The following is a 27,365-nucleotide window of genomic DNA, read 5'->3' as shown; positions in this document are numbered from 1 at the left end:
AAATAGTCATGGACATAAACTTTGAGCCCAGACAAGCCTTTTCCTGTGTTTCTCAGACACTGTAAGAAAGGGATGAAAAGTGAGTAATGCAAATGTCTATTTTTTATTTTAAATTTAATTGATGAAAACGGCATATATTTGTATATATATTATATGTTTTCAAAAATGCATATATTTATAGACTGGGTAAACTGAGCTAATTAACATTTCCTCGTATGCTTCTTTTTTGTGGTGAGAACCTTAACATTTACTGTTTTCAAGTATACCACAGATGATGAACTATAGACACTATTTTGTACAATAGATCTCTCACACTTAACTCCTCCAGTCTAACAGATTTTGTAGCCTTTGATTCCTCCTTACTTCCCCACTATTGTAGATATTCTGACTGCAGTTTATTCTCTGTCCCCAGCCCTACCCCCAGTTAGTTAGTAAAGCTCCTCTTGACAAGAATCTTATCTTTTTTTTGTTTGCTTTCTGTTTTTTTTTTTTTTCTTCCATTAGCCATCCTTTCTTACTGTCAGTCTTCCCCCTACTGTGAACTGCTCCAGGACAGAGGCTAGCAGCTGCTTCAGTTCCTACAGCACAATGCTTGCTGCATTGGAGTGTTCAATGTACTTCTTACTGAAGAGTGAACATTAGTTAAGGACAATTCATTGAGCGATACTGACCTGAACTGAATGAACTGATGCTGATTATAGACAGTGAAACTGTTTAAAATTCTTAGTTTAGAAACAAATTTGTTTTTACAACTTCTTTTTTGTTTTACGACAATGAATTTGTGTCTTACTCAGTGAGCATTCTGCTTTTAAATTATATTATATATAGTTCATACAATTAAAAATGAGTAAGGAAGCCAGGCAGTGGTGGTGTGCACCTTTAATCCCAGCACTTGGGAGGCAGAGGCAGACAGATCTCTGTGAGTTCGAGGCCAGACTGATCTTCGAGACCTAGTTCCAGGACAGTTAGAGCTGTTACACAGAGAAATCCTGTCTATGGATGCACATGGTTTTTTTGCTTCCTACCATTAGGAAAGCTAAGGATTTCAGGTTCAAGGCCCTATATATTGAGAGTCTGTTTCAGGAAAAGAAAAAAAAACCGTGTTTAGGCAACTAATTCAGTTATTAAACCTCTTTTTCTAGTACAAAAGTAACATATAATGTCCATGGTTAAATTTCAAAGATAATGATAAAACTGAAGAATCTTGAAATCTAAGGTGTGAGATTTTAGACTTTCACAATTGGCTAAAATACAATGTTACGATGTTCCCGCAAATTTAAAATAGCATGGCATTTTACTAATCTAACATATTGGCAGATGATACAAGCATATATTAAGACAAAGGAGGAGGAAGGGTATTTGCTATGCATGTTCTCCTTCTTACACTAGATTTTATAGTTTGACTTTCTCCCTTCATCCATAATGTTCAGTTACAGATTTGCCAGGGTGACCCAGCAGATGAACAATTCTTCAGAGAAGGATGAACAGTTCTTCAAACAGGAGGTTTAAATACATGATCAATTGCCTAGTTTATTCCATTGTGGGATGAATGCTATATTGCTTTAACTCCCATGCTATCCATTAGACACCACTTGCAGAAGCTACCAGTCATGAAGTTGGAAACAAAAACTACCTTACATTATGAATGAGAAATTTTCAGCCCAGGAAGGCTCGTCCCACATCACATCCTAGAACTCCAGTCACTTTGCCTACAACTTTTATACTTTCCATTCTTCCGGCTACTCTTTTAATGCACACGAGACCAGTAATTAGTGTGATGTGGGGGTTCTGGAAAAAGTTTTATTCACCAAAGAATAGACTTCCTATTTTCCATAGTCTCCTTTTTTCAAAAAATGAAACTACCTCTAGGAGGTAAAGGAATACAATTTGTTCGTCCTTTGCAAAGGTTGTGAGCAGCCAGGTGGCCACGATGAACAAGCGGCTCCTTGCAACACTCTGAGAGCAGCAGCAGTCTATTATTTCACACTGGTCGTGCTCACATTTATCAGAGTAGAGCCTGCAACAGGGGAACCTAAGCAACCAGGGAAGCAGGACAAGGTACCTAGCAGGGGGTTCATTTAGGAGGAAATGTTTCGGAAAACTGCCTGGACCAGGCTATTGGAAGGCATGAAAAAGGATACACTCTAGGGGGCTGGAAAGATAAGTGGATAAGAGCACTGGGCACTCTTGTAGAGAACCTGGGCTCAGTTCCTAGCACCAGCTGTCTATAACCTGAATGTCAGGGAATCCAAAGATCTCTTCCGGCCTCACCAAGCACCAGACAAGAAGGTGGTACATTACATAAATGCAGGCAAACACTCAAATAAACAATTATAAATACATCTTCGAAAAAAAAAAGAACACTATGTAGAGTGACCTTTTGCATGAAAAGCTACGTCAGTGGTCCAACCCTCCGGCAATGTCTGTGAGCGTCTCTATCAAGGGTGGAAAGGGAGGTGTGCCTGGGCATCTCTAGTGGACAGAAACCACAGAGTGGCTCCACAACAAGTAAGCTAGCCGAAATGTCAATATTTCCAAGAGAGAGAAAAAACGTTTTTGGAACTAGAGGCTTTGTTACTCTGTGTTTTATGTACTTAAACATGTAGGAAAAAAATGTCAGCACACACTAACCTTTTGTGCACGGCTATCCTTTCAGGAATTTGGAGACAACGGTTTACTTGCAGTTCACAAATTCTCACTTCTTTTTGAAGACTATGAACTAAGAGAGTTCAGTTACATAAATTTGGAAATTGTCCATCTGTACTCAGCGTCCACAGAGGAATGTTCGAAAGAACCAATGCGGGTCTTTAGTGGCAACAGAGTTCTGTCCTTGGTTCTGTCTTACTAAACACTAATGAACAACTCTAAATACTTACATAGAATGCCAGTAAGATTTGAGGTTGACGATTCCGGAAGGGCTCCGAAAAAGATGTCGAGCACCTGAACTGATGGTGTGCTTGATTCCGAGAAGGACATGGTGTTGTTCCCTGAGGACACTAACAGCCTATAAGGTGAAAAGGGCAAGATGTGAACCGACTGGAGGGGCCTGGGGATTATTGGGAAGGTGCTTAAAACAACGGTGGGAGGAAATCAACTCGCATACAAGAAGGCTTAATGCCTTGTGCCCCTGAAGAAAACTCAACAGGCTGAAGCATGGATTTGGTCCAACAGAAGAGGTTTCTGCTCCAATCCAGTTCCTCACGAACTCGCTTCCTAGCTCTTTTGGTGCCCACCCTTTCCAGACCGTGGCAAAGGCACGTCCTGACAGCATGGTCTCGCAGAGGGTACAGATGGCCTATGCAAACTCCAGGTCTCTCCCGAGGATTCTGTGACACAGCGGTGGCCCTGGGCATCATTTCCTGGTTTTCAGAAAGAGTCGTCTGCAGGATCAGGCAATTCTGTGGGACCCGATTCAAACACAACAGGTGTTTGCGTCATTTTTTTTTTAGGGGTAGTGTCAGCATTTCTGACGTGCCTGACAGGACAAAGGAATCTCTTCAGAGGGAATCTGGTTTTCCTCAGCGAGGAGGTGGGCTCAGGCGGCCCGGGAAACTCCGCAGTACGGGAGAGCGCTCGGAGTTCGAGGCGCGGGAGTGCGCGCGACCGAGCGCCCGGAGCCCAGAGCGACCAATGAGCGAGCGCTCCTCTCCGGCACCGGCTCCGGATTGGGGATCCGGTCCAGCCTCTCTCCGGGCCGTGGCGGGCTGCGCGGGAACGGCCTGGGATAGGCGCGCCCGCTGCGCAGGGTCCGGGTGCGCGTGCGCGGTCTCGCGTCAGCCGCGGGGGCCGGTCTCGCGCGGTCTCGAGGAGGAGTTGCTGGCGACGGCGGCGACGGAGGAGGCTGGCGGTGGGGAGGGGGCGGGGACTCCGGGATTCCGAGGTCGCGGGGGGATCGGGAGTTTCTGGATTCTTTATCCCGCGTCTTGAGGGCGGCCCGCCCGAGGGTTGTCGCCCGGGCCGCGCCGAGGAGCGACTAGGGCGAGCGCATCGGCCGCCGCTGGGGCGCGGAGGTAAGGGGCGGACCCGCGGCCGCGGGGCTGCGGCGATCTTGATCAACAGGTCCCCGGGAGCGCGGCGGGGGGAGGGGCAGGCGGGGCTCGTATACCCACTCCCCGACCCGCCGCACCGCGATGGGGACCCAGGCTGAGCCCGGCTCGGTGGTGCCAGCCCCAGCTTTTTGTCCCCCGGAGGATCGCTGCCCGCGCGGTGTCGGTCCCCCTGTGTCGGGGAACGCAGCTCGGGCGCTGTGGCGGGCCACCCGGACGGAGTTACGGGGGGGGCGCGGCAGGGAGTCGCCTCGCCGCGGCCAGGCCCGGAGTCCCCAGTCCCGGGGACTTGCCCCCCCTTCCCCGGGCGGGTGGCGGAACCAGCCGGGGAACCACTTTCCCGGGGAAGACGGAATGCAGCCAGCGTTCCTGTGCCTGAGTCAGCTCCTGGTGTTCTGCTGCTCATTGCGTTCTTCAGATAAACAGTTCCTGCTTCCTTGTGTCCGCTGCTGAAGAAAGCCCGGTGTCCATGGTGCTTTCTTAGAGCTTCCAGGGAGGTTGTTCAGTTGAACTTTGGAGCCTGTAAAATGGTCGCAAGTCACTTTCAATGAAAGCCGCCTGGAAAGATCTTCATTGCAAATTATGTAACTTACTAAGGATAGCTCACCTTCTGTCCAGCTGATTGACACACAGTAATGTGTGTGGAATTTAGGTTTCGGTCGAAAAATTTTCCAAGACCCTTTCAAATGAATGTAGTAGCTAGGAGGGTTTTTTAGGAGTTTTAAGAATTTAGATTCGGAAAGCCAGTGTGCCAAGAATTCTAAAGTTTTGATTTAGCGGACAAGGTGAAAGGTATTTTAATAGGGCACTATCATGCTTTAATGGTAGTATTCTAATTGTCCTTTTAAATTATGTCAGAAAATTAATAACCTGTTAAATTTTGCAACAGGAACAAATTATGTGATGTGTTGGTATCTTTGAAGTATAAGTATTTGTGGTAATGAAAATTAGTAAATACTCTTGAATATGAACTTTTATGGGATTCCTGTGGACATGATTTCTTGTTTTAGGTCATTCTAAACGGTTGTATCAAGCTAACGTTAAGAGTTTAAGAGCTTTATAGGTAAAACAGATTGACTTTTTTTTAATTGAGTAGATTTTTTTTCATGAATAACTAAAAGTCATCACCTTGAATTTGGCAAGTAAGGTATACTCACAGTGCTTTTAGAATGTTAAAATAGATGAGAGAGTTAATATAATCCACCTCAGGGTGATCCAAATTGGTATAGTAGCTTAGCTATCCATATCATCTTCTGATTGTGATTTTTAAAAAAAATTATTTCAAATTATGTGTTTGGGGGTGGTATTTATACATGTGTGACAATGGAAGCCGAAGGTATTGAATCCTCCCAGAATTGGAGTTACAGGCTCTTAGGAGCCACCCATTGTTGGTGCTGGGAACGCAACTTGGGTCCTCAGCAAGAGCACTCCTAACTGCTGAGCCCTTCAGCCCCCTGTACTGTAGTCTGATTAAAAATCTCTGAAATTGGATTGGTGGCCCAGCAAGTTAAGAGGCACTCACTGCTCCTGGGAAGAACCCATATGGCAGCTCACAACTGTAACTCCAGTCCTAGAGGATCTGACGCCTTCACACGGACATACATGCAGGCAAAACACTATTGTACATATAATAAAAATAATTAAGTCATTCAGCGCGCACAGAGAGAGAGACAGAGACAGACAGAGAGAGACAGAGAGAGAGACAGAGAGAGACAGAGAGACTCCTACTCCCACCATTCAGATTCATTCTCCATAATTCCCTACCTGTGAAAACCAAAAGCCAGAGCCTGCTCTCTGTCTTGGCATCTCTAAAATCCTGCTGTTCTTTGCTTAAGACTACTTTGGAAGCCAGAGTTCTCTTCTGTTGAGGTTTCTCCTGTAACATGTTCACAGCCTGTGTTAATAAACTCACATAGGGTCTGGAGAGGTAGTTAAGGGCACTGACTGCTCTTCCGGAGGACCTAGGTTCAGAGGACCTAGGATCAATTCTCAGCACGCACAGGGCAGCTCACAGCTGTCTGTAACGCCAGTTCTAGGGACCTGAAACCCATGTGAAAACACTAATGCACACAAAATAAAAACAAATGAAAAAAAATAAGCTCACATAATTGAAGATAATCTCCTTAAAGTCAGTTGATCATATATGTTATCACGACTACAGAATACCTTCACATGAATGTCTGCACTCAGATTTGACCCAAGTGAACACCGTAAGCTTAACAAGTTAACACGTATTTAACTGTCACAACAATCAAGACAAAAAAATTCAAGCTGGTAGTATTTGCCCATTCTTTAATACTGACTTTACGATGTTACACACTTACTGAGTTACAAGGTCATTAGGTTTGGGAGTGTGTATGGTCCAACCTTTCCATCTCCCAGGGGATGGGAAAGTGGGACTCGTAGAAAGCGCTTTAGGAGTGGTGGTGAGTTGGAACCGAATGCTGTGCACTTGTCTCGGATCCCACCTGTAGGCAGTCCTCTACATTCCTGCCCCCTTCTCCCCCAGGATCTTGCTTTGTATGTAAACCCAAGCTGGTGTAGGGCTGGTAGTATAACCCAGACTGGCCTCCAACTGACTCTCTTGCCTTAGACTTCCAAGTGCTGGCATTACAGGGTGGTGCCACCAACCCTGCTCCTCACTCTATCTAATTGCTAAATAAATCAGTCAGTTACTTTCTCCATATCATATAAATAGCTAGCAGGGCTGTCATTCCTCCACTGCCTGGGAGAATGCCTTTTTTCTTTTCTTTTTTTTTTAACCACATCCTTATTCTGAAGAGTATTTTTTCAATATTTCAAGCAATGCTTAATGAATATCCTTCTGTATGTCTCTGAAAAAAAAAATGTGTGGTTTCCCAAAATGTATACCACCTGTAAAGGGAACTGTTGATAACAGATTGATTTTCCACTTGACTGGTTACAGTTAGATTATCCTTGAAGAGCAAATGACTTTTGTTCTGCATTTGGTATATGAGTGGAAATGATTTCCTCATCTTTACCCACTATACCATCGTCATATTTTAAATTTTTTGCCCTTTAGATGAGAAATTATCTATTTGTTTTTCGTCTTTTAAAAAGATGAAGCTGGGAGGTGATGGTGGTCCCTTTAATCCCAGCACTCAGGAGGCAGAGACAGGTGGATCTCCATGAAGTTTGAAGGCCAGCCTGGTTTATAAAAGTGAGTTCCCGGACAGGCCTCCAAAGCTATAGTGAAACTCTGTCTCGAAAAAACCAATCAAACAAACAAAGCTAAATAAATAAAGATTAAAATTTTATGTGGTGTCACGATCAACAAACAGAAAAATTTTGTGTGCTGTCCATTTTTTAAAGTCAGCCTTCTTCCAAACCTTTAACTCCTAATCTACTAATGATTTCCCTCCCTAGAATTTCTTTTTTCTTTCTTTCTTTTTGGTTTTTTTGAGACAGGGTTTCTCTGTAGCTTTGGAGCCTGTCTTGGAACTAGCTCTTGTAGACCAGACTGGCCTCGAACTCACAGAGAACCACCCTGTCTCTGCCTCCCGAGTGATGGGATTAAAGCACCCTACTCCTATAATTTCTTTTTAAGATATCATTTCATTGAAATCATAACAGTAGTGAGGGTTTTTTGTCATTTATTTGAAGTTTTTACATTTTATTCAGTTGTCTTGTGAAAGATCCATATACCTACTGCATCCATGTGTAGCACAAAGACGTGGAATCTTTGTTATTTTGTGGGGGGATTCGTTGGAGATGTTGAGTGTTGTTAGAACCGGAGGTTCTCCTTCAGATGTCCCTTTGTCAGCACCAGCCTTGGTTTTTCAGCCCACTCCCTTTCTTCACTCTGTTCCTGCTTCCTTTAGCTGTTTTGTCATTGGCGTTGTCTTCTTCTTTTCTCTTTTTGTTTTTTTGAGACAGGGTTTCTTTTCTCTGGGTACCCCTGGCTGTCCTGGAACTCTCTTTGTAGACCACACTGGCCTCCAACTCTTAGAGATCAATAGATCTGCTTGCCTCTGCTTCCCAAGTGCTTGGATCAAAGGCGTGTGTCACCACTGCCCAGTGGTCTTTTTCTTCTTATACAGGCCATGTCTTTCAAGTCTGTGTAAAGGTGTGGAATACTCCATGTATTTGCATACCATTCTTGTTAAGTGCCAGGCTAATTTTTATCTTGCAGGTATTGGTATCTTTGTGCTGAAGCAAGCATCGCCTCTGCTTTCCTTTCATTTAGCATGATATATCTGAGACTCATTCATGCTGAGCATGTCCACAGATCCTTCCGGTCAGTTGCTGAACACGGTGTTCTCTTGTATGAATGTACTACCACTTGTCTGTCCATTCACCAGCTGAAGGACATTTAAGGTTTTCTTCAGGCTTTTTGTGATTATAAAGTTGTCATAAGGGGCTGGAGAGATGGTTCAGTGGTTGAGAGCACTGGTTGTTCTTCCGTAGGACCCAGTTTCAATTACCAGCACCCACATGGCAGCTCACAGTTGTCTGTAACTCCAATTCCAGAGGATCTGATGCCCTTTCCTAGATTCTGCATGTACCGCATGCAATGCTATACATGCAGGCAAAACACATAAATAAAATTTTTAAGAGTTGACATAAATCTGTGTGAATAGGTTTTTGTGAGTGTGTGTGAGCATGTTTTCCTTTCTCCAAGGTGGGTATTTACAAGGTGGGATCCTGGGTCACGTGAGCAAATTGAGCTTAACTGTGTTTAAAACAAAACAAAACAATAGCAAAGTCAAAACAGAAATCAGTCTCAGTAGGCAACACAATGGCCCTTGAAGACATTCCAGTGACTAGAGTCTCTGAATATATTTGGTTACATGTCAATTTAACTTAGGTTGTTAATCAGTTGTCTTTAGCACATGGAGAGTATTCAGGTGGGCCTAATTATCACTGATCTTCAAAAGGAGAAAGAGGAAGGATGGAGTCAGAAAAAAAGATGAAACAGCTTCTACATGAGGAAAACGGCTGTGTTTGAAGACGGAAGTACGGGAGCCCTAGGTAGAGGAGTGCGCTTGCTTTCCAGAATGTAGAAAGCGGATTAGTCTTTGGCACCTGCAAAAAAAAAAAAAAAGAGCAGCTCTGATAACATCTTAATTTTAGCCCAGCTGAACTGTGTCAGGCTTCTTTCTAACTTACAGACTTAAAATTCTGAAGTATGTGTTACTTTAAAGGCTGTTGTGTTTGTGGTACTTTGTTGCATCAGCCTGGGAACCTAGTGCACTTGTGAAAGTTTCTTCAAAGTAGCTGGACCACCATGCGTTCCTGGTAGGAATTTGTGAGAGTTCCTGCAGTTTTCCATTCTTACCAGCACTTGGTATGATCAGTCTTTTTCACTCTAACCATTCTAATAGGCATGCAATAGTATGTCATTGTATTTCTAAAATCTCAGTTCCCTGATGGTGTCGAACAGTATTTCATGTGCTTATTTGCAGTCTTTGGGAAGTGACTAGATTCTTTACCCATTTTTATTTACTTATTTATTTTTAAATTTATTTATTTTTTAAGGCATTGTCTTACTCTGTTGTTCAAATGGTCCTTGAAGTTTTGATCTTTCTGTCTCAGCCTCTCTAGTAGCTGGGGCCATTGCATGCACAACCTTGCCATACTTATATTTACTTATTGTTGAGTTTTTTAAAGAAAATTATTTATTTTTATTTCATGTGCATTCGTGTTTTGCCTGCATATATAGTTTGTGTGAAGGTATTGAATCCCATGAAACTGGAGTCAACAGGCAGCAATATACTGCCATGTGGGTGCTAAGAATTGAACCTAGGCCCTCTTAACTGCTGAGTTATCTCTCCAGCCCCTATGGTTGAGGTTTGAGAGGCTCAGATAGAAGGCCTTGCTTATGCTAGGCATGTGCCTTACTGCTGAGCTACACCCCAGCCCAAGTTTTCATCATTCTTTATAGTCCTTTTCTTTTGTCAGATAGTAATTTGCCAATATTTTTCTCCTAACCTATTAACCTTTTCATCTTTTTTTTAAAAAAATTATTTATGTATATGAGTACTCTATCTGCATACATGCCTTTATCCCAGAAGACGGCTTCAGATCCACTATAGATGGTTGTTGGCACCATGTGGTTGCTGGGAGTTGAACTCAGGACCTCTGGAAGAGACAGCCAGTGCTCTTAACCACTGAGCCATTTCTCCAGCCCAATCTTTTCATCTTAATAACTGTTTTTTTTTCTTAAAAAATTTATTTATTTATTATGTATACAATATTCTGTCTGTGTATATGCCTGCAGGCCAGAAGAGGGCACCAGACCCCATTACAGATGGTTGTGAGCCACCATGTGGTTGCTGGGAATTGAACTCAGGACCTTTGGAAGAGCAGGCAATGCTCTTAACCTCTGAGCCATCTCTCCAGCCCAATAACTGTTTTTTGAAGTGTTGACATGGTAAGCTTTGATAAAGTCCAAATGCGCAATTGTTTATTTTGTGGATCTGAGCTTTGCTGTTGTAGCTGAAAAAGTCTGCATTACCCAAACTCACTGAGAGTCTTCTTTACTTTTCCCACAAGTTAAATGCTTTTTTTATTTCTCACTTAGATTGTGTTCCATTGCATTAATTTTTTTTTGTTTTTTGTTTTTTGTTTTTTTTTTTTGTTTTGTTTTGTTTTTTTCCGAGACAGGGTTTCTCTGCAGCTTTTTTAGAGCCTGTCCTGGAACTAGCTCTTGTAGACCAGGCTGGCCTCGAACTCACAGAGATCCGCCTGCCTCTGCCTCCCGAGTGCTGGGATTAAAGGCGTGCGCCACCACCGCCCGGCCATTGCATTAATTTTTAATATAAAGTGAAAGATGCAAGTAATTCCATTTCTTTGTCTTGTTTATGACATTTGAAAGGGCTTCTTATTGAAATGCCCCATATTTTTGTCAAAAACGATACAATATTGATACATTCTATTGATCTATTTGTCTTTTTTACTGATAATACATTGTCTTGATTGCATATAACGAACATGTCTTAGCAAAAGGTACTGTGACTACTACACATTTTCTTTTTCAAGTTTGCTGTGGTTTAGTTCCCTTACCTTATGTAACTCATAGGATCATGTTGTTGAGTCCACAAAAATATCATGTTGTTATTTTGATTGGGATTGATTTATTTGTAGATCAACTTGGAATCTTAATGATACTGCCTTGTTATTTTCTTATTTACTTTTAATTTTATGATACTAATGATTGAAACTGGGGTCTTGAGCATTTGGCAAGTACTCTACCACTAAACTGTACGCCCAGCCTATGTCTAGTAATTTATAATACAGGATTTCTCCTTTATTTTGGTCTTTGATTTTGTTCATGAGAGTTTACAGTTTTCAACATATAAAGCCTACAGATTATTAGGTCTTTACCTAAGTATTTCAGTCTTTTTGTACTATTGTAGATGGCAAGATGATAATTAGAATAGTTTCCAATTTATGATTAATATATAGAAATTCAATGAATTTGTAGAAGTTGTCTTTATAGTTTGTTATTGTGCATCTTTTGAGATGTGGTTTCATTATATAACCCAGGCTGGTCTTGAATTCAAAAATTCTGCCTCAGCTTCTTAAGTACTGAGAATTATAGGCATGTATCATTGTATCAATACCCTAACTCCCCCATTTTTACATAATGTTTTGCTTTTGATATCTAGACTGACCTTGAAATGCTGAGCTCAAATGATCATCCTGCCTCAGTCTCCCAAGTAGCTGGGATTATAAGTATTGGGTGTCATGCTTTGCATACCAACTTTTTAATTTTTTTAAGATTTATTTATCTTATTTTATATGTATGTGTGTTTGGCTTGGGTGTATGTCTGTGCACCAAGTGCATACCTGGTAAGGTCAGAAAAGACCATTAGATCCCCTGAAATTACCGTGTAGGTGCTGGTTTACATGTTAAGATTTCTTCCTGTGTACATGTGTGTTTACGCTTGTATGCATGTGTGTGTGAGATCAGCCTTTGGTGTTCTGCAGTACCTGTCCACCTCGTTTGTTGAGACTTCATCTCTCAGTGGCCTGGGGCACATTATTCTAGGCTGACTGGCCACTGAGCCCGAGTACTGGGATTACAAGAACGAGAGCCACAGCAGCTAGTTTCTTCATATGGAATGAATGTACGTCCTCGTGCTTGCACAGCTGGTACTTCATCAGCTAAGCCATCTCCTCACTCCCGACTTACTGTCTTGATACAAAATGAAGTTTGCAGACTGAAGGACTCTTCTTTAAAATTACTAAATGAACAAAGAAAATTTTATGTGTATCAGTATGTAATCAAACATTCTTCATACTGGATTTATGTAGACATGTTAAAATGGCTTTAGAAAGCGAGTTGTGGGGTTTTGTTGTTTGTTTCCCTGGTTTTTGTTTGTTTGCTGTGTTTACACAGATGTTGATAGAGATTTAGTTCCTAATAAAATCCCTATCTCTTAATGAAAAAATTAATTGGTATACTCATTCCATGAAATAATATTTAACAGTGAAAAGAAACAGATCAGTATGTAGTATAACCTAGATGAATTTCCAGATACTGCTAACTGGGGAAATCTCAAGAAGTTTCCATGTGGTTCCACTTACTTAATGTACCTGAAATGACAGAATTCAGAATGGGTTTAGGGGCTACAGGAGAGATAGGGAATAGGTGTGAGCCTCAAAGGACTACGCCAAGTGTCTTTATGAAGACAGGGATCTTAGTATGAGTATGCAGATATGATCGCACTATGAGTGTGCAGATATGATACTGCACTGTAGTTGAAAAAGTTAGTAAAGAGCATATGAAATAGTAAACTGCATATGAATTTTAAAGTAAAAGTTCTAATTTAGGAAAAAATCGCAAAGTAAACAGAAAAAGGTCTGACAACTTACATACTTACATCTAGGAGATCTGGAATCTAAGAAATGCCTTGGAAGAAATTGTGTTCCCTATAAAGGATGAGGCTTTCCAAGTAAGAATTTAAGGTAGATAAATAAATTTAGTGTGCACCCCTGAGAATTTCTGCAGGTGCCGAGGAACCTCTGTTGTAGTTCTCATGTTAGAGTGCAGAGGTTGCCCAAGTGAACATGGCTGTTAAAGTAAAACTTCATGGTTCATGCATCACTTACTGACAGGGATATGATCTGAGAAATGGGGTAGAAATGAGCCACTCTCTCCCAGACTGCATCACAGTCAGAACCAGTACATACCTAGTCCCATGTGTGAGTTGTCTCTCGGTTCCTTCATTAGCACTACTTAGATCTTAGACTGAGAAATGGCAGAGTTTACCTACATAAAAAGGTGTTGATGAAAATAGCCAGTGTTTGCCTTGACTTCCCTGTCATTACCACAGGTCAGTAAACTATTCAAAAGAGTAGACGGGACAGAACAAAATTATAATTATGCCCTATGTGAGTATAGAGTAAATGAACTTGACCTATATAGTTTGAGGAAAAGCTTCTGTTGAAATTTCAGATGTTGTGGCTCATGCCTGTAATCCCAACACTTGGGAGGTTGAGGCAGGAGAATTGCCTTTGAGGCCAGCCTGTGCCACATAGTGATTTCTGGGACAGCCTGAGCTACAGAGTGAACCTTGTTTCAAAAAACAAACACCCTCACACTCAGGAAGCAGTTTACTAGTGGGAACGTTAGAAGCATAGGGGTCAAATGCTCCTTTGAAGAGCTAAAAGAAGACTAGTGTAGTTGCAATGCAGAGAAATAAAACCTGAGAAGTATTAGTCTGGAAATCTTAATTCAGTCTATTGATAAGAAGTATAGAACTGTCCATTTAAGACTGAATTTTACAGGTATAGTGAATATATGTCTTGAGTAGGAGTAGACTCTAGAATAATGATTAGAAGTACAGTACAAATAGTAAAAACATTCCAGTCATATAATTTGTTACAATATTCATGGTATATATTATATATAATATGTTATATATAATTTATATATAAATGGGTGACAGGATCTCACAGTATTGCCTAGGCTAGCCTCTAACTCTGTTGTACTTCAGCCTCATGACCACTGGGACTCAAGGTATGTGTGTGCAGCTGGTGAATTTTACTTTGAACAAAGACGAAATTTAATTTGGAGTTTTTATTTATCATGAAAACTTAGGGACTTTAAAGAAACAAACAAAAGTCATTTACTTTTGTATATTAAAATGCCTGAGAAGTCATGTTCATTTGTGGGTTGGCTAGAGTAGATTGATTGCTTGATAGTGAATACATTAAAAAAGTAAAGTGAAATAAAGTTCCAGGTTGTTTGATTTTAATCTTAATACCATCATGAGACATGGACAAATGAAAAACTTACATCCTCATTAAATATATTCTGAATTGCAAGCTTTTCATCTGTAAACTATAGAAGGTAGTTAATTATAGAGTTTAAGATTTCTGTACCATAATAATTGAGCTGTTTCAAATGTTTGACATATGAATTCAGGCATTTGCCTTTTGTGCTTTTTAAGTTTATCATTCTTTTCAGTTAATAATTCTTTCAAAAACTCTAACGTAAAGACTTTTGAGGCCTCTTAGGCTGTTCTTTGAACTCTAAACGGGTAGATTGCTTCTGTAAATATTTTAAGCTTCATGGGCCATTTTATCTGTGTTGTAGGTATGCAGGTCTGCTATTAGAGTACAAAGGTAGTTACCCAAACAGCCATGACTATGTTCCAATAAAACTTATGGTTTGTGCATCACTTACTGACAGGTATATGCTCTGAGAAATGTGGTGTGTCGTTAGATAACTTTATGCTGTGAACATGACAAACTGTGCTTACATAAAATTAGGCGTAGGTCGGTCCTCGATGAGACTCTTGATAGAGTTTGTGCTGCCATTAGAACAGCGTCTGCTTCACAGTAAGCCTTTTTTATTAAGTAGGAATAGACTCTAAGTTAATGGTTTAAAGTCTAGTATAGATAGTAGTAAAACTGTCCGGTGCTATAATTTGTTGTCATTATCGAGTATACATGTTTCACATAATTGTACCCTACTGTACTTTTATATGCATTAGGTTTGTTTTACACCAGCGTCAGCATGAATGTGGATCCATTATAATCTTTTGGGATCAGTGTCTTAATGTAGTCTGTCTTGCCCTGGAAAGTCTTTATACAGTGCTGTTACCGTACCTGTAAAAACAAGGGTGTTCTTGATTTGTCCTCTGAGCTTTGCCAGCATACCTCTCTTAAGTCAGAAAAACCCACCCCCACCCCGCAAAATCAGTGGGGAAAATACAGACATCTTCCAGGGTTGATTTTCTTTGTCTGCCATGTTGCCGCAAGAGTGATCTCCATGTATTAGGCCTGGTCATTTTTACCGGTTTGGTCTTGGGCATTTAAATTTTTTTGTCGTTATTTTAAAATATGTATTCACATTTGTGGTAGATGTGTGTGCCCATGTGAATGCAGTGCCAGTAAATGAATGGGGCAGAGGAGAGGGTTGGGATCCTTTAGAGCTGGACTCCACAGGCACCGTGAGCTGGCATGGGTGCTGAGACCGAAATTGGGTCTTCTGCAAGAGCAGGAAGAGTTCTAACCTCTGAAACACTTCTCCAGCCCACCCTGCCATTTGGAGGAATTTTTAATATACTGTTTATGATTTTCCTAGCCCAAGGTCATAAAAAACATTCTCATATCTCCTTTACATAAGAGTTGTGATTTTATATTTAGGCTCATGATTCATTTTTGGGTGAAATATTGCTGTAAAGTATGAGATTCTATATCTATTTGTTGAAAAGATTTTTTTTCTTCTCCAATTTATTCGCCTTGTCTCTTTTCTAGAAACCATTGTATAATCTGAGCATCTATTTTTGAGCTCTTGCTTTCCATTGTCCTGAGTAATGGAGCTACTTAGAATAGGTATTCTGAGTTTTCTAGCTTATTCTGTCTAAACTTGTTATGACTGATTTAGTCTATTTATTTTGAAATAAGTGTGTTGACTTCTATAGTTATTTTTGTGTACATCTTGATAGGAATTATGCAGACCTGACTATGTAAAGATTCAGTCCTCAGAGGTCTGGGAAAAGAAGATGGCTGTGGATGTGGCTCAGTGGTGTGTGATGCTTGCCTTGCATTCCTGTCTGGGTCATTACCCACTATCACTGAACGTGAATAAAATAAAATTCCCTTGTTTTACTGTTGATTCCTCAGGAACTGTCTCTATACCCCTGCCATTAGCAGATTTTTTTTAAAGATTTATTATTTTTATTTTGTGTGCATTGGTGTTTTGCCTGCATATATGTCTGTGTGAGGATCCAGATCCCTTGGAAACTGGAGTTACAGTGTGGAGCTGCCATGTGGTTGCTGGGAGTTGAACCCAGGTTCTCATGGAAGAGCAGCTAGTGCTCTTAACTGCTGAACTATCTATCTCTCTAGCTCCCTAGCAGATTTTCTTAATATGTTATGCTAGAACAGTATTTCATAACTGTTTATATAGTCTTTCTTATAACCAATTGTGGGCTTTTATTTTCTTTGTTGTTAATTGTTACTCAAGACAGGTTTCTCTATATAACATCCCGGCTGTCCTGGAACTCCTTTGTAGACCAGACTGACCTCAACTCACACAGATCACTGCCTTCTGCCTCCTAAGTGCTGGGATTAAAGGGTGTACACCACCATTGCCTAACAAAATATTTTTGAAAATGATTCACTTAATAGGAATTAATAGATGCTTAACAGTTAGCCAAAGGAAAGTTAGTAGGATTTTGGAGACTTAATAAAATAATCACTTTTTTGAAACAATTATTTTAATTCTTTATGTGTATGGGTGTTTTGCTTGTATGTATATCTGTGTACTGTGTCATGGAGGCTAGAGGAGGTTATTGAATCCCCTGGAACTATTGTTACAGATGGTTGTAAGCCACCCTATGGGGGCAGGAAATTAAACCTAGGTTTAATTCTTTCTCTGAAAGATCAGTCAGCACTTTTATAACTACTTGAACATTCTCTCTAGGTCCCCCCAAAACAATGATCTGGTTTTTTTTTACTTTATTTATATTGTCATGAAGCAATATAAATATATACAGTGATTAATCACATTGCCTTTTGCTTTTTCCTAACTCTTATTAGGTGATACTCTTTGTTTCTATTCCTTAAATATTACCAACTACATTTCCAAGTTTTTATCAGTATTCTTTCTTTGCAAATGAGGAAATTATTTTATCCAAAGTCATTGTAAATGATAGCAAAGATGGGAATTCCTTTAACCTTAAGTCTTAGTTTTTCTTTGTCTGTAGTGTAACCCTGCTTACTTTTGGTAAGATTAAAATAGTTTTGAAGAAAGCCATCTTCAACTTTATTTAGGGTTTAAAATATACTTGAATTAAATGAATCTTGAGCAGATTACTAATTAAGCTCAACATGGGTAGAAACAATGTCCCTTTATCTAACTGTCTAGTGCTTAATGTGTCTGTGATGTAATGGGAGTTGTGTTTGGTCTTTGTCCTCTGTCCTGAAGCAAAGCTTTCCAACCCCTTGGAATTTCCTTGGTGATAAGAGTGTCTTTTGTTGCAAAGAGGCCCTTCTTGCCTGGGCCCCTAAATAGCCTCTGGTTGGGACTGATTGCCAGATCAAGGCATGATTAGAAGTTCGTCTGTACCTCTGAGGAGTTAAGATGACATGGAGTCACCAGTGGACGATGATTAAATCAGTCATATTCTGGTTTGGTATGTGTGTCAGCAATGCGTGGTGCACCTGAAGAAGACACAGCACCCGTACCTTCACCTCCATGCTTTGCCCCATATGTCTCCCCCACTTGGATACGCTGGAGTTGTGTTCTTTTATGTAAACCAGAATTGTATGCAAAGTGCCTTCTTGAGTTCCTGATTCATTCTAACAAATTCTTGAAAACGGAGAGGGGATCATTAGAACCCATGGTTAATAAATAGCTTCATGGTCAGTACAGTAGGCCCAGGACTTAAGGCTGGCATCTGAAGTGGGGGCAGGCTTGAGATCTGCAGCATACTTTGGGTAGATGGAGGTAGATAGGAATGATAAAATTCTCAGTTGCTATCTGAAGAATTGGAGAATCTTCAGGAATCTTCTCCAGGGCTGAGAAAAAGACCTACTTTGATGTGGGGCCTGGAGAGAGACAGCTCAGTAGTGAAGAGCACTTGCTCTTGCAAAGGACCTGGGTTCAGTTTGCAGGACCCATGTGGTGGCTCACACTTCCAGGGAGCCTAAGCCTCCTGACTAACCTCCATGGGCACCAAGCATACGTGTGATCCACATACATGCATGCAGGAAAAACATTCATACACAAAATCTTAAAGAAGTATATTGTGAAAAACAGTTCAGAATGAAACACACTATGTGCTTAATCCCGCTTTTACCATAGGCTTAAATGTTAATTTTGATTGTGAAGTTAATATTAAAGTCTTTTCAATCCTAGTTACCCTGGTAAACTAAGAATTTGAAATTTAAAGCAATTGGTTCATTTTTCTTAACTTCGTGGGTATATCTGTATAGAGAAACAGAGAGAGACTTCAGGTATTATTCCTTAGGAGTTGTCTATCTTGACTGTTTGAGACAATGTCTTTCCCTGGCCTGGGGCTCACCAAACCCATGGACCTGCCTGTCTCCACCCCTCCAGCATAGAAATTGCAAGTGCTCATTGCCAGTTCCTGCTTTTTACATGGGTTCTGTTGATCAATAGACTATCAATAGACTGTGTTATATCCCTAGCAGCAATTACATTTATTTTAGGTTGGCCAGAAATTTGAAGTAGAAAAGAATCTTTCACTTTTAGAATTAATTTTGTCTACAGCAGTATAAACTTATACTGGTGATTAGCTCTACAGGTCCTTTCTGAGAGGAGTCACGGTGCATGATGCACTTACCCTGCTTGTACTGATTTAAAGTTCTGTAGATGAGTCTATCTGTGACTCTGAGCAAGGTATCTGTTAATGTTGCCATGCCTCCGTATTTGTATAGTGGGACTATTACTGCCTAATTCAGTGGGTTTAAGTTAACTGAGATGGTGGTTGATCCATAATAGGTGGGGCTGTAGAGATGGCTCAGTGGTTAAGAGCACTGCCTGCTCTTCCAAAGGACCTGGGTTCAGTTCCCAGGACTCGCATGGCAGTACACAACTGTCCAACTTCAGTAGCAGAGGATTTGATGCCCTCATACAGACATACATGTAGGCAGAACACCAATGCAAATGAAATATTTAAAAACAGAAAAAGACAATACGTATAGTATTTGATATATATATTAGGCACTCCATAAATGTTAGAGAAAATAAGAGGAAGATAGAATGCAAACTAAATTTGTAATACTGAAGGGTGGTTGAGATAAGCTATATTTAGATACATTTTTAAAATATTGAATGATTTTTATTTGTTTGATTTATTTTGTTTGAAAACAATCTTCTTCTGTAGCCTCAACTGTTTACCTGTGCGTGCTAACCTCACACCTGTGCTTCCCCTGACTTAGCTTCCTGTCTGCCATTATATTTAGACATATTGTAAATAGATTAGATAGTTAGTATAACTTGCTTTAGTAACTTACGGGAGTTATTTGAATTGGTTGTCATAGTCCAAATCAATGATGAGATCACTGTAATTGTACAAGGCCAGGCCTGTTATCTCTGCAGTGATAGTGAAAATGGTAGGGAAAACAGTTTGGTTGCTCCACGTTAAACAGCGCACTCATGCCATGAATTCAAATTCTATACAGCTTTTCTGTTTGACTCACAGACATCATTCTGAGTTTTCCTTTTGATTATATTAATTCCATACTTGTTCCCCCGTGCTAGGGGATTGCACATGCTAGGCAAAACTCTTTAGCAATAAGCTGTACTTATGGCTCTCTTCCCCCATTCCCGCCCCTTCTGTTATTTATTTCTTCTTTATTAATTTTGTGGGATAAACTTTTAAACTATATCGCCTTGGTTGGCTTATAGAAGTCACTATGTAGACCAGGCTATCTTGAAACTCACAGAGATCAGCCTGCTTCTGCGCCTAAATGCTGAGAGTCAGGGTTGCTCATTCCATACATTTTTAAATGAATTGGTGTTTGGAAAAAGCTTTTGTTTAATTTTAACCAGTATTAATATGTTTGTATTAATACTTTTTTAACCTTTGTGCAGTGAATCGTTGAGCTTTGTATTCTTTTCCTTTTATCCAAATTCTCTTAGGACGTTTTTGTTTTTTTTTTTTTTTTTTTTTTTCTGTAGTTCGGGTCCAGCATTAACGGTCAACTTTGGTGTTGAGTTTTTGTGCTTGTTTGATTTCTGTGGTAGATTTTAGGTTTTTAGAAGACTGCCACGAGTTAATGAGTAAGCTGCACGCTGAGTCCCAGGCTCTCTGGCTGGCCACCTAAGACTGACTCAGAACAGCTATACCCAGAGGACAAGGATTCTCCCTCAGCCATCTTTCTTGTCAGTGACTACGCATTTTTTGTACCAACTGAGCACTTAGCATTCTTGAATAAAAGTGTAGCTAACCCCTTTAACTATAGGATCAACAGTGTAATCTTCTGTATTACCTGTAAAAAATGTTACTTAGACCAGACCCATGCTCTCTCCTTTAAGACTGCGTAGATTCAGAGCATTATTTGTACCCTTGGCAGTACTGTGGCACCAAAATTCATTGTATTCTAGCTTGGTGACATGTATTCTCCATCTTCCTTGTTAAGATTTTTTTTTTTTTTTTTTTTTTTTTGGTTTGGTTTTTCAAGACAAAGTTTCTCTGTAGCTTTGGAGCCTGTCCTGAAACTTCCTCTGTTGACCAGGCTGGCCTCAAACTCACAGAGATCCTCCTGCCTCTGTCTCCCTAGTACTGGGATTAAAGGCGTGTGCCACCACCACCCGGCCACTTGTCAAGATTCTTTTTCTGTTCTGGTGATGTCCTCACTTACAGTCTTGAAATGCTATTACTACTTCTTTAGTCTAACCTTACAGATTAGTCTGGCTGTGCCTTTATTACCTTTCATTTTGGTTTATATTCCTGTCTTGGGAACTCTAAAATGGTTATTTGGTATTTCTTCATTTGACAGAGCAATATCCTCTTCCCCATTATTTTTAATTTGTGTAGCAGCCAGCCATCTAGATAGAGGTAATCATCTACTAATTTGTTGACCTTTGGAATGTTTTGCCCCTAGGAAGCTGTGAATCACTGTGTTAGAAGTTGAAATACCATGTAATGCAGTTTTAGAGACCTAAAACTTTATGTAAGAATATGTTAAAGAGGGCTGGAGAGATGGCTCAGCGGTTAAGAGCACTGCCTGCTCTTCCAAAGGTCCTGAGTTCAATTCCCGGCAACCACATGGTGGCTCACAACCATCTGTAATGAGGTCTTGTGCCTTCTTCTGGCCTGCAGACATACACACAGACAGAATATTGTATACATAATAAATAAATAAAAAGAATATGTTAAAGAAAATGATTGATTGGAGGGAGTGGAGAGATTCTATAATGATACATTGAGAGCAAAGCAGTAGCCAGGTGAGTTTAGTAACTAGAATTATCTGAATATTTGTCATTGTATTATATTAAAAATTCATTATTATTGTATATGTATATATGGTGTGTGTGTGTGTGTGTGTGTGTGTGTGTGTGTGTGTGTGTGTGTACTGTGACATATGTGGAGGTCAAAGGACAACTTAGTGTTATTTTTCTCTCCTTGCACCACCCTTCAGGGATCAAATTCAGGATCAGATTCAGGTGATCAGGCTTGTATGGCAAGTGCTTGTACCTGTTGAGCTATCTCTGCCCCTTGTTATTAATGTGACAGCAAAAAGCAGTCAGAAGTTACCAACCTGACTTTTTTTCCAGTTCGGGGACTCAAACCCAAAGCCGTGATCACACGTAGGAAGAAATTGCTCTATCAGTATTCCACATCCCGAGTCTGATACGTTTTAAAGTGTTGTGGCCCTCGAAAGGTAAATCCTCTATGCTTGTTTTTTAATAATACTAGTTTTGAAATTATAAAGGCAACAGAGATTCAGTTCATAGGACCCAATGACTTAAAAACTGGCTGTAACTCATTCCAAGGGATTCAATGTCCTTTGGGGCACCAGGCACACACACACACACACACACACACACACACACACACACACACACACATATATTCAGGTAAAACATTCATTCACATAAAAATAAATCTTTTTAAAAAGTTGTGTGTGTTCTCCCAGTTTTGTTAATAACTTCATAAACTGTTTCTGTGTATTCACAAAAGTGCATGGCACACGAATGCTGTTTTGAAACTCGCTTTTTTCACACAGCTTCCCCTTGTCACCTCATACAGAGCTTCAAGCTCAAATACCCAAATTAAACAGGAGGTGTAGCCTAGGAGTAGTCCAGCCAGGGAGGGAGGCAGAAAGAAAGTTAACAGTGTCTTACATAGTATATCAAAATTATAACCCTCCATATGTATTAAATGTAAAAATGATAGTTTAAAGCTTTTAACAATAACAGTTTTTTGAAATCCAGTTTGTATTTTATACTTAGATACAACTCTCAATTAGATTAATAATTTTTCATTAATAGCACTCATGAACTATATAACAATATTTGGTTAGTAGAGGAACCAGTTTATATAGTGGTCCTGTAAGCTTATAATGGAGCTGGAAAAATTAATGTCGTCTCTGGTGATAGGCTAACAACACTGCAAACGATTTCCTACGTGTTTGTGGTGATGCGGGCATAAACAAACCCTGCTACAAGTGCCAGCCATATAAAGCATGCAGCATGTGGGCCCCACATGTGAGTGAATGGCCGCTGCTGTGTAGCACGGAGCAGAAAACCCAGAGACAGATATTGGGGGTTCACCTGAAGATCAGAAAAACAACGCAGCCAAGCCACTAAGAAGAGCTCTTACCTCTGCGAAATCTTCAGACTGAAAGAGAGAGTTCCTGTCTCATCCCACCTTTTATTCTTCTCTAATGCTGGGATTAAAGGCTTGTACCCCCAACGCCTGGCCTCTATGGCAAGTAGTGTGGCTGCTGGGATTAGAGGTGTGTGCCACCACTGCCTGACTTGTATGGCTGACTAATGTGGCTGTTTCACGTTCTGGTCTTCAGGCAAACTTTATTTACTAAAACACAAATAAAATACCACTGTACTACTGGTTTATGTATTTGCTAAACTATACTGTACTTTAATATTTTAGTCTAAAGTTCCTTTATTTGCAAAAACACATTTACAGTAAAACAGTGTGAGTCTTTTAATAGCAGCATCAGCCTTAGGCATTGTATCCTTACCCTGTACTTTGATTGAATCAGATGTCCACATTGAATTTGGCTTGAACTGAGGTCTTATTGGTCTTTCTCTGGATGTTTACATTGCAATAATTTGCCTAATGATTTACTTCCTATTGTTGGACTAGAAGTCCAAACATCAGGGAGGAGTCGCTCCAGACACCACTCACACAGGCACAATTGATGCAAAAGCAAGAGGATTTTTATTCTGTCATGACAGGGCCCTTCAGGTTCGGGATATGGGGGGGGGGGGACCTGAAGGTTGTTTTCCAACTTATTGGATTGGCTTATTCAAAGGGTTATTAGCAGTGATTAGTTTATTCCAGAGCAGGAGAATAGCTGCGTGATCGGGTGAGATAAGGGAGCATCTCTGTGGTCTTCCTGACCTTGTTCTAGTGACTAAATCAATACATCAGGAACTGAGTCAACATCTGTGGGTTGTATTTGCCTCAATTCCCAGAATGGAGTTATGTTTGAAGATTATTCACAAGGACACAGGAGGATGAGTAGTCCTGCATGTGGTTATTCACAAGGACATAGGAGGATGAGCAGTCCTGCATGTGTGTGTGTGGGCAACTGTCTTTTTCCAAGAGAGAGTGAGTGTAAGGTTTTAGAAACATGTCGTAGGGTTGAGGGGGCTTACAAATGCATTTAGAGTCTTTCACTAGACCCTATCTCCCTCGTTAAGTGAGACATGATTGTGGTTCACTGAATTATTTAAATTTATGCAAACCTCCAAGGTTAGAATAACATCTGAAATGTTCTTGAATATTTAAACATTTTATTATATCAGTTATTAAGTTTAAGTTAATTAAAATTTGTTCTTCAGTTATTCTGTCACATTTCAAGAGTTTAGTATTTACCTGTGGCAAATATAACAACTTAACTTATAAACAATATAACTTAAAGTTTAGTGATAACCCATTGTACAGATATTTTCTGTAATTTAGTCATTTCAAAATTTCTATTAGCAGATTATTTTTTATTATTTTAGTCCTTCAAATTTCTATTGGTGAATTATTATCTCTTACAGTTGGAATGTTCACACTGACTATCCTTATAGAGGATACAATATCTAGATGATTTCTAAATGAATTAATAAATCAGTTATTTTACATTTTAGTAGAATTTATTCCCTTCAAAAAATATTAAGGTAGCATCAGCAATACATAAAGTCTATTTTGATATCTAATTCCAACACTGAACATTATTGGCAGTTATACCAACATACAGAAACTATAGGAAAGTAAAAACGTTTTTTATTTATATCACTTTTTTAAAAAATTAATTTTTAAAAGATCTTTTCTTTATGTGTATATTGTTTGTATGATATATGCCATGTGTATGCTGGTGCCCATGGAGGCCAGAAGAGGGCACTGTATTCCTTAGAACTGTTGTTACAGGTTATTTCCTGATGTGGGCACTGCTAACCAAAACTTGGATCCCACGCAAGACCAGAGCACTCTTTCCTTTTTTCTTTTTTTGTTGTTTGCTTTTGTTTTTTTTTTTTTTTTTGGTTTTTCGAGACAGGGTTTCTCTGCAGCTTTTTTTAGAGCCTGTCCTGGAACTAGCTCTTGTAGACCAGGCTGGCCTCGAACTCACAGAGATCCGCCTGCCTCTGCCTCCCGAGTGCTGGGATTAAAGGCGTGCGCCACCACCGCCCGGCTTTGCTTTTGTTTTTTGGTTTTTTTTTTTTTTTTGGTTTTTTTTTTTTTTTTTTTTTTTTGGTTTTTTTTCGAGACAGGGTTTCTCTGTGTAGTTTTGGAGTTTGTCCTAGAACTCACTGTGTATACCAGGCTGGCCTTGAACTTACAAAGATCTGCCTACTTCTGCCTCCCGAGTGATGGGAGTAAAGGCGTGCGCCACCACCGCCCAGCCACAAAAAGTAATTGTAACTGCAAAACCACCCTTCTAGTCCCTCCTAATGTTATTTTTTAAGTTTGCAGACAAAGTAGTGGGTTCTACTGACATTTTCAGGCACGCACTCGATACTTCCTGCTGTCGTCTTGTTGTCCCCTCTCCACTGCCTTCTCCCGTCGCCAGTGCTTCCTCTCTACTCACAGCGCCTTCTCACTTACGTAGTTGGGCAGGAAGGCTTGTTCTCACTGTGAGTGTTTCCATGGAGTGAGCAACAAGAAGTCAGAAGTCACTCAGCTAAAAATGTAGTTCACTGGTTTATCTTTTGACTATTCAAGCCAACTCGAGCTGCCATGGGCAGATACTCCCTTCTAAACTTGTAAATCCCTGGAGGCACGTGAGTGGCCAGGCTCCACTCACAGAACACTGTCCCCGCCCTCGCCGCTGGACCCTGCCCAAGCTCTGAACCTGAATCCCACCTTCCCCACCCTGGAAAGACTTCACCCCTGAAAGGTTCCTCCGCCATCCCCAAGAAACTTTTGTATAAATCCTGCCTTCTGTTCAGTTCCTTTCTGTTTCTCACCTGAGCAGAGGCAGCCACCCTCCTGGTTTTTTTCTCTCCCAATAAATTTAGGTTTGTTTTGAGGTGTGACTTGGTATCTCTTTTTCTGTGACTGCCAGGATACCTTTCCATCCAAGCTATGATACTTAGAGAGAGTTCTTGTTTAGAATATGTCAGGGAGAGTTCTTGGAAGGGGTTTGTAAAGTCATATTGGAGGCAAAGAAACAGAAGAATATCTCTGGGATGTGATCTACTTTAGTACCAAGTCAATCAAGGTCTCAAAAATATATCCCCTTTTATCCTTTCTCAGGAAGCTTTTGGTGAACACTCAGAAAGAGGAGCATAAAGAGGGAAAGATGTAAGGAAAATTCCCCAGGGTGAGGATGAAGAGTGGGTGATGGCTCTGAGCGCTGTACACGCACAGAAGACATTTCTGTTAAGGTACAAGCAGTGGGCTGTAAAATGAAGCCAGGAATAGGAGAACACTTCATGAAAGTTCACAAAGAAGCACAGCAACAGCTGAAAGCCTGTTGACCGCAGCTCTGAAGGAACAGAGGAGCTCGTTACCAGGACTTTCCTACAGTGTAGCAGTAGTGCAGCCTTGAGAACTGTGGCCTGAACGGAGTGCAGCCCGTGTATGGCCACAGGAGGAAGCGGGGAAATCAAGAGCCCAACCGTGCCTTGCTTGTTTCTAGTGGGGAATTCTTATTGGCAATGCTGTGGAGGATTGGAAGGCACAAAAACATAAGCTAATGAAGCCAGCCTTCTAGAACCTGGAGCAAATGGAAGAGACTGAGTGATAAGTTGGATCTGAGTAGGAAAAAAATCCCCAGAAATAGCCATGAGAGTAACCTTTAAAAATGCTACTTCTGGGACAGGAGAGTTGGCTCAATGGGTTAGGAGTACTGTCCGCTCTTCCAGAAGACCGGGATTTGGATGCCAGCACCTATGTAGTGGTTCACAAACTCTCTATCCTCGAGCCAGTGGGGATTTGATAAACTTTGTTGGCCTCTATAGGCCATGTATGCACATGGTATACATACACACATGCAAGGAAAAACACCCATATACACACAAAGAATAGAATGAATTTAAAATATTAAAAAAGCTATTGTCAGAAAAAGTAGGGGTATATTAATGATTTCACTGAAAAGGGAAATTGACTTATGGAAAGAATGACTAATAGTAGAGAGCTGATTCTCATCTATAGGTGGTGGTCAGGTAATATAAAAATGGCATGTATGTATACATGTGATATGTGTATAAGCCTATTTCTGTGCATGTTGCTAGAAATATAAAAGATTAATTTACAGTGAAACAGTTTTGAAGGAGTAAAAGGAGGCAGATCTCAAGTAGAGGTAGGTAAGATGAGACACTGAATTGTTTTTTGCTTTTTAAAGTTTTCTGGAGTGTAGTGATATGTATATATATACACATATGTAATTATGGTCATGATTGTACATATAACACAAAGTTGCAGATCAAAACTCTTGTATGTAATATAATTGTATTAAATGCTGGCTGTCACCACACACTAGTATCATTTCTTATGATGGTCATTAAAGAATTTTGGAAGATATTTCTCTTTGGGCTATTAAATGTTTTGTGGTAGAATATGGTTTCCTCTTCTCTCCTATCTTACTTTCTAGTTTTCTGTGATGGAATACTTAGAGCAACTTAAACGAAAGTCTTATTTTTTGGCTCACAGTTGAGCTTCTAGTTCTTATTGTAGGAAAGTTAACAGC

General features: G+C 40.3%; 1 protein-coding gene across 6 annotated transcripts in view; it reads left to right on the top strand.

Annotated features, from left to right (window-relative positions):
- Positions 1-3,860: 3,860 nt before the first annotated feature.
- The window catches only part of Pals1 (protein associated with LIN7 1, MAGUK family member), an 82,519-nt gene continuing 59,014 nt past the window's right edge, over positions 3,861-27,365 (top strand). For 4 of the 6 annotated variants that reach the window (XM_038336856.2, XM_038336852.2, XM_038336857.2 and 1 more), the window contains exon 1: positions 3,861-4,010. The gene's annotated coding sequence lies outside the window, so the exon portion shown is untranslated. Of the gene's footprint in view, positions 4,011-25,930; positions 26,062-27,365 lie in introns of all 6 variants that reach the window. The other 2 variants (XM_038336858.2, XM_038336855.2) reach the window with 1 other exon arrangement.

This window comes from Arvicola amphibius, chromosome 7 (genome assembly GCF_903992535.2).
Source record: "Arvicola amphibius chromosome 7, mArvAmp1.2, whole genome shotgun sequence".
In the NCBI taxonomy this organism is placed as follows: Eukaryota; Metazoa; Chordata; class Mammalia; order Rodentia; family Cricetidae; genus Arvicola; species Arvicola amphibius.
This window is presented reverse-complemented; position numbering and strand designations above follow the sequence as displayed.